Source organism: Pistacia vera, unplaced genomic scaffold (genome assembly GCF_008641045.1).
Source record: "Pistacia vera cultivar Batoury unplaced genomic scaffold, PisVer_v2 Contig1122, whole genome shotgun sequence".
In the NCBI taxonomy this organism is placed as follows: domain Eukaryota; kingdom Viridiplantae; phylum Streptophyta; class Magnoliopsida; order Sapindales; family Anacardiaceae; genus Pistacia; species Pistacia vera.
In genome coordinates this window covers 212160-224478 of record NW_022195163.1, presented here as the reverse complement: position 1 = coordinate 224478, position 12319 = coordinate 212160, and the positions used below count along the sequence as shown (strand labels likewise).

Below are 12319 nucleotides of genomic sequence, written 5' to 3'. Positions count from 1 at the left end.
CATCATCAAGGTGAGATATAGTGGGTTTAAAACAAAAAAATAAGGCTTACCAAGTGTATCTATAGGCTCAAAAGGGTTAACTAGAGATAAAATAATATAGGTTGGCTTGAAAGGCTCAATCGTTCCAAAGAAAATTGCCTAAATCATATCCTAAGCAATGCAGATTCTAGAATTTCACCTTAAGTGGTTATCAAATGAGTTCTAGAGTTTATGCACAATTTTCACAAAAACAAAAAAACAAAAAATTATTCCCATAAAAACACACACAAACGTCTCTAAGTTTCCGAATTACTCAACCAATCAAATCCATTCCCAAGAGAGTCATAACTAAATGCAATTGTCATCTACTATCATCTTTACACTACGCAAAAGTTAATAAAATCTCAATGTCACAAATTCACAATCATGGTCTTATCATTGACTTATGTATGAGTTCCAAAACAAAACAAAATACATTAACTCTTTGACCTTGCAACACACCTAAAACAACTCCACCCAAAAGCTTTTAAAGGATAATTCAAAGCAAAAGATATTCAAAGATGTCCATCGAATGAAACTAAATTTGGCCATACAAAAAAAAAAAATATTCCTTACCCCCGACTTTAGAGATTAACATTGTCCTCAATCTGCAAAGAGAACAACTACAATACTCTTCATGCGTAACATTTATGTGGAGGTAGTCTTGTGAAGCCATGCATATTGTTTGTTGTATCCAATAGTCCTCGGGAATCTAGTCAAAAGAAAACAAACTATGTGCCTTTCTTGGCCAATTTAGTGTGCATAAAAGAAATTATGGGTGAAACAAAAACAACTAACATATTAAGCCAAACCAAAGTTATCACAACTTAACACATTAAACAAAAATCTAAAATAAATTCAAAAGAAAAACCAAAATTAAAGTAAAGAGCTTGGGTTGCCTCCCAAGAAGCGCTTTATTAGAGTCTTAAGCTCAACTTTTTGACTCCTTCAATCTGGATCATATAGGAAAATCTAAACTCTTCTATCCATCAATCCACCATACACATAAGGCTTCAATTGTTGTTCATCTACCCTCTTAAATTTAGCCTCCATAATCCTAGAGTTGACTAAACAATTTTCTAGGGGTGAGCTAAGGTAGTTTTCTTCTAAGGTTTCCGCTACTTTGTCATCAAGGATGCTAATCTTAAAGCAAGTGTCTCACTCGCGTGGACATTTTATCGTGTTAAAAACATTGAACTCCACTTATTTGTCTTCCACCTTTAAGATTAGTTTACCTTGGTGTACATCTATTAAAGTCCTACTTGTAGCTAGAAAAGGCCTTCCTAATATTAAAGGTATGTTCCCGTCTTCTTCCATATCAAGAACTACAAAATCTACTAGAAAGATAAATTTGTCTACCTTTATTAGGACATCCTCCACCACTCCCCTAGGATATGTTATGGATCTATCCGCCAATTGAAGATGAATCATGGTTGGCTTCACCTCTCCTAAACCAAGTTTCTTGAAAATAGAAAATGGCATCAAGTTAATGCTAGCTCCTAAATCACATAAAGCTTTATCAAAATAAAAACTACCAATTGTGCAAGGAATATTAAAACTCCCTAGATCTCTTAATTTCAGTGGTAGTTTCTTTTGAAGTAATGCGCTACATTCCTCGGTGAGCATGCCCATCTCATGTTCTTCAAACCTCCTTTTGTGTGTAAGGATCTCCTTTAAGAACTTGGCATACTTTGGCATTTGCTCCAACATATCTACAAAAGGAATATTTATGTGTAAGCTTCTAAACATATCCATCAACTTACCAAATTGCTTGCCTAATCTTTGTTTCTGTAGTCTATGAGGATACGGAAGAGAGGCTTTATCTTTCTTCACATCTTGGGCTTTGTTCTCAGGTTCTGGTTTTGTGCCTAGGCATTGTGTTGAGGCATTCTTCATTCTGGATTTTGTGCCTAGGCATTGTGTTGAGGCATTGTTGGTTCTGTCCAATTTCGTGTCTTCAGCTTTTTCCTCAGTTTCTTCAGCTTTTCTTTATTCTTTCAGCTCCTTACCACTTCTCAACATGATGGCATTGAGTTGCTCTTTTGGTTTCTTCTCGTATCACTCGAAAACATTCCTTGAACTCTTCTCGCTGAGATACTATGAATTTGTCCCATTTGAGTTTCAAGGTTCCTTATGGAAGCAAATTGATTTTGCAACAAGACTTCATATTTCTAAAATTGAGCTTCATTCTTGTCAAATATTTTCCCCGATTCCTCCATAAACTTTGTAAGCACATCCTTCCAATTTGATTTCGTCTCTTGAACTTGAGCACCAGGAAGTGGCTTAGGATAATTGTTGTTACTTCAAGAAAAATTTGGATGGTTTCGCCATGCCGGAGTATATGTATTAGAGTATGGATTTCATTGCTTTTCTTGAAAATTGTTGACATAATTTTCTTGTTGAGATGGAGAAAATGGATTCCCTACTTGACAATCTCTTGACAAATGATTTCCTGCACAAAATTCACAAGTTAGAGAACGAGTATCAATAGCATTTACCTTTAGGGCAACTCCTAATTGCTTTTGGATGGTTGAAAGTTGAGCAGCCAACGCGATGTAGCCATCAACTTCGTGCACTCCCACTGCTTTCCTTGTTGAATTTCTCTCTGAAGGCCTCATGTAGTTATTGCTTGCCATCACTTCAATCAAATTATAGGCTTCCTCTGGTGTTTTGTTATTCAAGGCTCCCCTACTTGCAGCATCTACCATGGCTTGTATATTTGGCATCAACCCATTGTAAAATGTTTACACTTGCGACCATATTGGTAACCCATGGTGAGGACAACTCCGTAAGAGATCCTTATATCTCTCCCAAGCTTCGTAAAGTGACTCCATATCTTATTGGAAAAGATTTGTGATGTCACTCCTCATCTTGGTAGACTTGATCGGTGGAAAATACTTCGCAAGGAACACTTGAACATACTCATTCTAAGTAGTGATGCTTCTGGGTGGTAAAGAAATTAACCAAGCCTTAGCTTTATCCCGAAGAGAGAATGGGAAAAGCCTTAACCTAATTGCATCATTAGATACCCCATTATGTTGGAATGTATCTTATAGCTCCAGAAAATTTGTGATATGCAAATTAGGATCATCTCTAGACAACCCTGCAAATTGAATTGAATGTTATATCATCTGAATAATGTTTGGCTTTATCTCCAAGGTATTTGCTTGAATCAGTGGTTTCCTAATACTAGAAGCACATCCCTCAATTGTAGGTCCTAAGTAATCCTTAAGTGTCTTTTGAACTTCTTCTCCTCCTGTATCTATCATTGAAACTAACTCCTCTGTACAGTCCAATACTAAAAATACAGAAATAAAAATTAAAGCACTAAAAACAAAAAAAATAAAAATAAATTACAAACCAAATTAGCAACTAAATAGCTTGTATTGATACTGATAATATAAAAGCAATTCCCTTGCAACGGCGCCAAAAACTTCTTGTTGATTTTCGCAAGTGTACGAAATCGTGCAAGTAATAAAGTGTAAGAATACGGATGTCGAACCCAAGGGAATTACTAATACCAAGTACCGCACTAACCTATCTTATTGCTATTTGATTAATTAGATTTTCAGAATGATTCAATGAAAAATAAAACAACTTAGAAACAAAATAAAAACAGACTTTTATTAACACTTTAGTAGGAAATCAATATGACTAAACCTAGGACATAGATTTCACACCAATTTAATCATATGCATTGACAATTATCGTTAACCCAATTAAGCTTATTCTAAAGACCAAACTCCCTAACATTTCTCTAACTTTCTCTCGAACGATTAACAAATTAACTCCTAATTACTAACCCGAATTATCTCTAATCAGATTTAAACAACTGAAGATCATTAAGTTCTATAGAATTTACCAAAGCTTCATAGATCGCGGTAACCTATCTCTAGCGTTCGCTCAATCTATGGTTTTATTACCTTAGACTAATTAAGTTTTATCTCTCGATCTCAACCTAACCCGTAAAATCATTCAACTCTAGGGCCCTTAAGAATTGAAAGCTTTAAGCACAATAATAAAACTTAAAACAAAACTTAATAAAAATTAGCAACAAATAATTCAATGCATATTCATAAAATTGGGCTACATCTTAGCCTTAGAAAATAAAATTAGTTCATGCGTTCAATAATAAAAGCTATTGTATTCATAAACATGAGTATGAGAAAGAATAGAAAAACTTTTCTAATTGGTGACTCAAAATTGCAGAAATTTGCAATCTCCAAAAAGCAGCTGAACTTCTCTCCTTTCTCCCTCTTAAAAATTAGCTAAAGACATCTATTCTAGGGTTTTAGGGTTATGATTCTCACTATCCTAATCACTTTATAACTCTTAAAACAGGAAATACACGTCATAAATTTAATCTAAAAAAGTCCATGTTCGTAGTTGTGCCGCAGCACTGTGCCTAGGCATAGTTGATTCTGCCCCAGAACTTGAAACCTTGACAAGACGGTGGTTTTTGAGTATGATAACGTTCGAATCTTGCAAAGTGGTAACATATGAATTGTAGCCCTTTGAATCAGCTTTCCAACGGTTCAAGAATCATCTCAATCAAAAATTTACAGCTCAAGTTATTGTCAAATTACTGTCGCATGTTCAAAACTAGAGAGTTTTCCAAGATTTTCACTTTAACTTCAAATAGCCCTAACTTCTTCGTTTGAGCTCCAAATCACGAACCATTTGATTCTTGTCATCCCACATTCTATCGTCAATATAACATTCATCTGAATATCATCTTTAAGAACCTGAAAACACTTGAAACATACATGTGATCCCATAAAAGACATTTATGAAATAATTAAGTTAAATTTCACAAATTAAACACATTTTTCCACAAATAATCCAATTGAATCACTAACAAAATATGTATTTTCAAGCTTTTATCAGCTGTGATGGTTTGCACTGGTTTTCCTTATCGTTTTTCTTCTCATCGACATATTCCTTAAGATTGCCTTGTTTGATAAATTTTTCAATAGCTTCCTTTTAAGGATCGACACTTGTCTATTTCATGGCTAACATCTTTGTGGAAGCGACAATATTTGTGGGTGTTCCTTCTTGTTCTCTGGCTCCTTTCGACTTCTCAAGCCTAGGCAGGCGCCTTGCCTCACTTGATACCGCGAACATTTCGGCGAACAGGGCCACCAAGGGGGTGTCTCGGCTAAAGCGGGGGCGTGTTTCTCATTCCCTCCTAGGTTCTAGGCGATGTTTTTTCAAAAAATTGCACTTGTCCTCGTTTCTTTGATCCTAGCCAAATTTCTTTCTGTCTTTTAGTTCCTCATTCTCTCGTCGAGTAGGGGTGTCAATCGATGTTATAGAGTTCAAAGCAACTATCGATTTTTCTACTCGTTGGCATTTTGCAGCCATTTGGAAGAATTAGGTCAAGCTTATGTGGTCCTCGGCTTGCAGATCTCTCTAGAGATCAGGTTGCGACCTTATGCCAGTGATCAGGAGTGTTCGGGTTGACTCTTCTGGTGGTCTGCTATCTTACTTTGAGAACGTAGTAAGGAACGAGGTTAAGGTTTCACCTTTCTCCTGTCAAATGTTGCTCAAGTAGCTTAGAGGATGAAGAACTGCCTCCTTGCTTAGAATTGCTAAAGGTAGAGGGCTGTAAATTGCCGCCACGAGTGAGTTGAGTTTTCCTATAGTTGTTTGTACAATCTTTTCACGTCATTGACCAAGGTGACTATAAAGCAACAACATTTCATGTGCACTGAAACCTTGTGTTTTTCTATTAGGTCATTGAAAGTGTTAAGATGGTTTTGAGGGTTGCCTTTGCCGTCAAACTTCGCATCTGGTGCTTTGAAACTTTAAGGCAAAAAAACATTTCGTACTTCTTCGGGAAAAAGAGAGTCAACTTTTCCTAACACAGGGTCGTCTTGGTAATTTCTTAGATTGTTGAGCATTCTCTGCATTTGGTTCAATTGATGATCGACCCAAGGGTTTTGCGTTTGTACATGACGAGCCTACAGCTTGGCTGGGCAATTCTAACACTAAAAAATGGAGTAAAAAAAATTAAAATAAAAAACATCACAAAACACAACACAAAGGTACACGATATTTTACGTGGTTCGGCATAACTTGCCTACATCTATAGATGAAAAGGTTTTCACTATAATAATATGAATACGATACAAGTGTTTCATCACACCATCAACCTTCATTCTGAGCGATTGTTGGATCCTCTAATTCTTCAGCCGAACATCTTGTTCCTATAGTGTTTAATACCCCTTGGTATTTACCCGATACATAGAGTCCTATACCCTATGGTACCCTTATATTAGAACCCCTTGTATCCTCACATTCTCTCTTTTTCTAATTCCCTCTCTCATTACATTGAATTGGTTCTAACCCCCCTATTTATAGGTGGTATATGGGACATCCAAATTCTAATAGGATTCATGTTCCTATTCCTAATAGAAACTCCCATATTTAACTTCATTCTCTTAAACCAGTTCTACTTCCCTTATTTATCTTCCAATAGAAAAGAAAAACAATTATTCTTAATTACAAATTCCTAAACTAGAAATTTGCCTGAAACTTAATTTTTTTTCTTCTTGTTTACCTTTTCTTCATCATTTACAAAAGATTGTTCACATTCCAACAGGTTCTAACCAACCCCAACCCCCCATTTATAGTTAAAATAGGACATTCTTATTCTCATTCCAACAATTCATGACTAGATGGATCAGATACTACAATATCAACCAGTTGGGATTGAGAAAGAATCTGCATTTTAGCAGCTATTGCATGATTAGATGGATCATATGCTACATTATCAATTGGATGGGATTGAGAAGGAATCTGCATTTCAGCAGTTGTTGCATGATTAGATGGATCATATGCTATATCATCAATTGGATGGGATTGAGAAGGTTTAGATTGTTGGGAAGGAATAAACATTTCAATAGCTACCACAAGGTTAGATAGATCAGATGCTACATCATCAACCGGATGGGATTAAGAAGGTTCAAACTGTTGGGAAGGAATATGCATTTCAACAACTGTTGCATGATTAGATGGATGAGATGCTACATTATCAACCGGATGGATTAAGAAGGAATCTACATTTCAGCAGCTGTTGTATGATTAGATGAATCAAATGCTACATCATCAATCAGATTTGATTGAGAAGGTTCAAATTGATAGGAAGGAATCGACATTTCAGCAGCTACTACATGATTAGATGGATCAAACATTACATCATCAACCGGATGGAATTGAGAGTGTTCAAACTATTGGGAAGGAATTTGCATTTCAACAGCTGTTGCATGATTCGATAGATTAAATGCTACATTATCAACCGGATGGCATTAAGAATGAATCTGCATTTCAACAGCTGCTGCATGATTAGATGAATCAAATGCTACATCATCAACATGATGGGATTGGGAAGGTTCAAATTATTCAGAAGGAATCTACATTTCACCAGCTACCACATGATTAGATGGATCAAACATTACATCAACAATCGGATGGGAATGAGAAGGTTCAAATTGTTAGGAAGGAATCTACATTTCAATAGCTGCTGTATGATTAGATGGATCAGATGTTACATTATCATCCAGATGGGATTGAGAAGGGATCTGCATTTCAGCAACTGCTGCATGATTAGATGAATCAGATGCTACATCATCAATTGGATGGAATTGAAAGGATTCAAATTGTTCGGAAGGAATCTACATTTCAACAGCTACCACATGATTAGATAGACCAAACGCTACATTATCAATCGAATGGGATTGAGAAGGTTCAAACTGTTGGGAAGGAATCTGCATTTTAGTAGCTGTTGCATGATTAGATGGATCAGATGCTACATTATCTATCGGATGGGATTGAGAAGGAATCTGCATTTCAACAACTGTTGTATGATTAGATGGATCAAATGCTACATCATCAACTAGATGGGATTGAGAAGGCTCAGATTGTTGGGAAGGAATAAGCATTTTAGTGGGTACCACATGATTAGATGGATCAGATGTTACATCATCAACTAGATGGGATTGAGAAGGTTCAAATTATTAGGAAGGAATATGCATTTCAACAGCTGCTGCATGATTAGATGGGTGAGATGCTACATTATCAACCGAATGGGATTGAGAATGAATCTGCATTTTAACAACTGTTGTATGATTAGATGAATCAAATGCTGCATCATCAACCAGATAGGATTGAGAAGGTTCAAATTGATAGGAAGGAATTGACACTTCAACAGCTACCACATGATTAGATGGATCAAACACTACATCATCAATTGGATGGAATTGAGAGTGTTCAAAATTATTAGGAAGGAATCTGCATTTCAGTAGTTGTTGTATGATTGGATGGATCAAATGCTACATTATCAACCGGATGGGATTGAGAAGGAATCTGCATTTCAACAGCTACTGCATGATTAGGTGAATCAAATGCTATATCATCAACATGATGGGATTGGGAAGGTTCAAATTATTCGGAAGGAATCTGCATTTCACCAACTACCACATGATTAGATGGATTAGACACTACATCAACAATCGGATGGGAATGAGAAGGTTCAAATTGTTGGGAAGGAATCTACATTTCACCAGTTGTTACATCTCCATTTTGTATTACAGTTGATGTGATGACTTTAGAACATATAGTCTGGCCACAAAAGGATTTACTATGATAGGATCATAGGAAATATGTCATAATGAATTAGCTTCTCTTTAAAGTTTTTGCTGAAATTATTACATAGTATCCCAAGAATTTTCCTAATCCCACTCCAAATGCGCACTTAAGGAGATTTAGCTTTATTCGGTATTTTCGATGAAAGTCAAACATTTTCCTAGGTGTTTCATGTGGAACTCTGCGACCTGTGACTTTACCAACATATCATCGACATATACTTCCATGATTTTTCTGATAAGTTATGCAAACATCTTATTAATGCATTGCTAGTAGATTGCTCCTGCATTCTTCAAGCCAATGACATGACTTTGTTATAATAGATTCCTCGATCAGTGATGAAGAAGGAGTTTTCCTCATCAGGTTCGTATATCCGGTTCGATTGTATCACAAGTATGCATTCATGAAGCTAAGTAAGGCATGTCTGGTCGTTGCATCCACTAATTGGTCTATCCGAGGTAGTGGGAACCTATCTTTTGGGCATGTCTTATTGAGGTTGGTCGATGCAAGTTCACCATTTGCCGTTTGGATTTTTTACGAGGATCGGATTAGCGAGCCAGTTGGGGTATTTTACCTCCCTAATGAAGTCGTTGCTGAGGAGTCTGTCGTCCACTAACCTTCGCTTTTGGCGGATGGGTCAAGCCTCAGGGTTAATGTTAGCTTGTGGTACATAACTTCAGTGTTGATGCCAACCATGTCAACATGGACCCAGGCAAAGACATCTAAATTATCCATCAAGAAATCGATCAACCGTTGCGATAGCTCTTTGTTGTGGTTCTTTCCAATCTTGAGAAATCGAGTCAGATCCTGCTTGCTGATGGGGTTCTCGTGCAATTCCTCCATGGGGCTTATTGGCTAGTCTTCTTTATAGATGTGAGATTGATTGTATCCTCGAGCGATCTCGGTTGTGGCTCGTTCTTCGCAATTGCCATGTTGATGATTGCTTTTTCCTTTTGGGTCATGCCAATGGTCTTATTATAACATTCTATGAAGTCGACATACAAACTTTGAACAATACCGATTCCTTTTATAGTGGGGAATTTCATATTTGGCAATAAATTGAGGTGACGATCCTGATTTCCTTAAAGAGTGGCCTTCCTAATTTTACGTTATATGCTGATAGGCCATCGATTATTAAGAAGTCTATCATCAGTTGTGCGGTAAGCTGTTCTTCACACAAGGTGACGAGGATCTCAAGATTATGTGGTTACTGGTGAATCCATAAAGCAGTGTTGGCGAAGGTCTTAGGTCTTGTTATCTAAATCCCATTTTATGGAAAGCTTCAAGGTAGATGAGGTTGACTACTTCTGTCATCCACCATTATTCAGAAAATGTCATTGTTGCCAATCTATGCTTTGAGGACTATCGTGTCACAATGAGGGTGTTGAATCATCTCGGTTTCTTCTTTTGTGAAGTATGTTATCTAAATTTCTGCCCTTGACCTTTTTCTAGGTTTATTTTCGAGACTAAGGACTGGCGGCACAAAATTGATTCTTGCATTCCAAGTGTACCGGGCTCTAGCACGATTTAAATCTCTAATCATATTTGGTCTTCATGAGTACTTTGAACTTGATTCACTTGAGTGTGGCGAGGTGGCTATGATGGTTTGCACTTTGCATAGGTTCCGCGGTCGTTTCTCTTCTTGTCAACATATTCCATTAGATGGCCTCGTTTGATGATTTTTTTGATAGCATCCTTTAAGGCTCAATGCGCGTCTATTTCATGGCCAACGTCTTTGTGAAAGTGATAATATTTGTGGGTAATACTTCTTATTCTCTAGTCTCCTTTCAACTTCTCAAGCTTAGGCAGGCGCCTTACCTCACTCGATACCGCGAATATTTGTACAAGTAGGGCCACCAAGGGGGTGTATCCACTAAAGTAGCGGCATGTTTCTCATTCCCTCCTAGGTTTTGGGCGATGTTTTTTTCAAAAAATTGCACTTGTACCCATTTCTTTGGTCCTAGCCGAATCTCTTCCTGTCTTTTAGCTCCTTATTGTCTTACCGAGTAGGGGTGTTAATCAGTGCTCTAGAGTTCAGAGCAGCTATCAACTTTTCTACTTGCTGGTATTTTATGGCCATTTGAAAGAACTAGGTCAGGCTCATATGGTCCTCGGCTTGCAGATTTCTCCACAGATCGGTCTACAACCTTATGCCAGTGATCAAGAGTGTTTGGGTCAACTCCTCTAGTGCATCTGCTACCTTATTTTGCTTGTTTTAGAACCTAGTAAGGAACGAGGTTAAGGTTTCACCTTTCTCCATTGAATGTTGCTCGGGTAGCTTAGAGGCATGGTGAACTGCCTCCTTGCTTAGAATTGTTGAAAGTAAAACATTGAAAATTGTCGCCACGAGTGAGCTGAGTTTGCCTCTAGTCATTTGTACAATTTTTTTGCATCACTGATGACGAAGTGACCGCGAACCAACAACATTTCGCGTGCTCTGAAACCTTGTGTAGTTCTATTAGGTAGTTGAAGGCGTCGAGATGGTTTTGAGGATCGCCTTTACCTTAAACTTCACATTTGGTGCTTTGAAACTTTGAGGCTAACGAGCATTTCCTACTTCTTCGGGAAATGGGGAGTTGACTTTTCCTAACGACGAGTCATCTCGGCAATTTCTCAAACTATCAAGCATTCTTTGCACTTGGTTCAATTGATCATTGACCTAAGGGTTCTGCGTTTGTATGCGACAAGCCTGTAACTTGGTTGGGCGGTTCTAACTCTGTCGGTTTTGCACTTGGATAAGTGAGCCTATCATTCACACTTACCTGTGTTGCAGCTACTAGGGTGATAAGTGTTATCGTTATCTCGGTTGCTTCTTTTGAGACTCATGTTCGCATTTGCTTGTGGGACATGACTGCCGTCTAGGAGAATAGTTTCTTGGTGGCCCACTTGTCTCGATACTAGCTCCTTCCCCGATCGCCTGCAAGGGAAGTTTTGTCCATGGACGCTGCACTTTTGTGCGCCCTTCACAGATTGTGTCTGGAGGTGTCGCACGCTCTGTGGCCTAGATAAAGTGTATTGGAACCCACAGTCTCGAGTGCGTTGGCTCTTAGTATTTGGTGGTAGCCGGTTTCCCAGTTTCACATTCCTCGTTCCAGTCGCATTCTGTTGTAGGACTTGCATTGCAGTGGTTAGTGACCTTAAGGTGTCCATCATTTGGACGTCATCGGGATTGGAAGTACCTACTCCAAGCAGGTGATGCATGCCAAGCGCAACCAAAAATTAAATTACTCTACTCACAGCTTATAATCATAGTAAGTACAAGTCGATCCACATAGACTAGCTAATTAGATTACCCAACTTAATATCACAAAGAATTAATGAAATAAAAAGAGGGAAATTTTACCTCTAAAATTAATTACTACTAACAGGAATTAAGTAAAGAAAATTTAATAAAAAAATGATTTCGACTCAAGGAAAATTACCCACGGTTGCAAATTGATCACTGACTTTTAATATATATTATTCTTTAATTGAATATTTAACCAAAGATTATCAAGAAGCCAGACAATCTTTATCTTCTCTAAGTTCATTAATCTGAGCCCAGCACACAAATTAATTCTTATCAATAAACCACTTGGTATTATGCAATCCTTATGCCTTTACTAATAGCATTATGAATTAGGAAGTAGTTAAAGATGAATAACAATCGAATAAG

The 12319-nt window shown here is 37.4% G+C and overlaps 1 non-coding gene across 1 annotated transcript; it reads left to right on the top strand.

Annotated features, from left to right (window-relative positions):
- The first annotated feature begins 2784 nt into the window (after positions 1-2784).
- Positions 2785-2891, top strand: LOC116142134. Its single transcript, XR_004129960.1, has one exon. It is a non-coding gene; the product is annotated as a small nucleolar RNA R71 (small nucleolar RNA).
- The last annotated feature ends 9428 nt before the right edge of the window (positions 2892-12319 follow it).